The sequence below is a fragment of the Sinocyclocheilus grahami genome, unplaced genomic scaffold (assembly GCF_001515645.1).
Source record: "Sinocyclocheilus grahami isolate Dianchi unplaced genomic scaffold, SAMN03320097.WGS_v1.1 scaffold657.1, whole genome shotgun sequence".
NCBI classification, from domain to species: Eukaryota; Metazoa; Chordata; class Actinopteri; order Cypriniformes; family Cyprinidae; genus Sinocyclocheilus; species Sinocyclocheilus grahami.
Genome location: NW_015505836.1, coordinates 536182 through 538050, shown reverse-complemented (window position 1 = coordinate 538050; position 1869 = coordinate 536182). Strand labels below are relative to the sequence as shown.

The 1869-nt window shown below is 36.2% G+C and overlaps 1 long non-coding RNA gene across 1 annotated transcript in view; it reads left to right on the top strand.

Moving 5' to 3' along the window:
- The first annotated feature begins 23 nt into the window (after positions 1-23).
- The window catches only part of LOC107558727 (uncharacterized), a 15119-nt gene continuing 13273 nt past the window's right edge, over positions 24-1869 (top strand). The window contains exons 1-2 of the long non-coding RNA XR_001605521.1: positions 24-298; positions 887-1000. This is a non-coding gene — a long non-coding RNA (uncharacterized lncRNA). The remainder of the gene's footprint in view (positions 299-886; positions 1001-1869) is intronic.

The following is a 1869-nucleotide window of genomic DNA, read 5'->3' as shown; positions in this document are numbered from 1 at the left end:
TGTATAATGTTATAAGTGTATAAAGTTGCTTGTTTATAAGCAATCACTTGTCTGTATGCATGCACACGATGATAAACAAACTTTTTAATATTTTTATGACTAGGCCTAATTGAGGCTGTTTCATCTGTATTGGGAAGGTTATGTGATGTGTGTTGCTCACTAGATCTTTATAGATCATGTTTCTGCTAGTAACTTGGTGGTTTGCTTGACATTGCTGGTCATGTGATGTCAACATGAGGGGGCGACCTTCTCCATGTAGCATAAAACCGCATTTTCTGGGAGAGTAAATGCATCTCATGTAAGTGTACATCGTTTAATATTTTTCAAAAATGCTATTAATTTCTTTGTGCAAATGTTTTGAGTTACCAAAAACTATTGAGTCCACCATTTAAGTGCGTTTAAAAAGTACATATACATAAAAAATTAAGGACGCCCATTTTCGCATCAGTATTTTTTAAGGTAGCCTAATAGCAAATTTTTCATTTTAATTAATATTAATTAATTTATCACCCCCCTCAGAATTCTGAGATTGCTAGGGAAAAAAATGTGTGAGATTAAAAAGTAGCTTTATTTATGTATGCATTTATTTCCCCAGTGGTTAAGCAAGCTTCCATAAAAATGCAGTGCACCTAAATATGAAATTATCTGCACATGAACTTTGAGTCTACACTTTAAGGAATTTTAATACCAAGCTCTAAATGTTTAGAACCAACCGAGTGTTTGAGGAATATCAATGCAGCAATTCAAAAACAGGTTCTTGTCTGTCTGGTTTGAGGAAAGTGTTAGAATTCCCTGTCTGCAGCAGAGATGCAATGGTTTTAACCTGCCTTGTGCAGGATTATGAATGATGTGCTCTCTCTCCTCTCTCTCTCCTCTGATTGGTCAGAGTCAGTCTATAAAGCATTTGCTCCAACTACTGCTGTCAGCGCGCGCTGTGGACACGACTGGAGACATGCGCTCGTGGGTTCGCATGATGCTGTGGTTGTCATCTTTTACAACTGTGAGTACGCACAACCTCATGTATTTATTCACCCATTTACAGTTATAGAATGCACTTCTTCATCTTCATAACTAGGACAGACTTTTAATCTGTTGTTTGTGGTCTAGCAGGCTAATTATATTATTTAACGCGTTAAGATTGAAGACTGACTAACTTTTTTAGTATTGTTTTGCTAAATATTATTTTGTTCTCTGTGAGAATATGATCGCAATCAGTGTGGTCTTAATTCATCATAGTGCACGTTTGCTCACTAGATGATGTGCTGCTTCAAAGGTGGAGTAAGTGTTGTTTTTTTCTCACCTGTTTCACTAAACTTTGAAAAAGAGAATACCTGGGCAATCAAAAAGACTCTTTGCCTGTCAATCATTTTACATGCTGGAGTTTTATGTCAGCAGGTCGTCTCATTTATCTTTGGAGGGCGAGGTTTTCAGCGGATTAAAAATAAATAAATAAATAAATTGTGTGAATTAGGCTATTTAGTTAAATTAGTATACAAGTGTCCCGTACTGCATAGTACTTTCTGCTGCTTACTATTGTAGTCGAAAATCATTTCCAGTGCAGTATTCTTTTTAGTCTTATAGGTCTAGGGAAGCTTGACATTTCTGTCAGTATCTTGGCGTTCTTTTAAGCCATTGCGTTCAAAATGTGATTCAAACTAGTTAGAAGTGTACGCTATTAAATGGCATGGCTGTTATCTTTGCAGCACAAACAGAAAATGCATAGTTTGGTTTCAAACACAAAGAGTGAAATGTTACAATTCACCCCGTCCAGGTTAGTTGTAACATACCCTGAGGTGAGATGTGACATTACCATATCCACCGGGGTGAGATGTAACATTATGCAACAAGGATTATGAAAAAAAAAAAAAA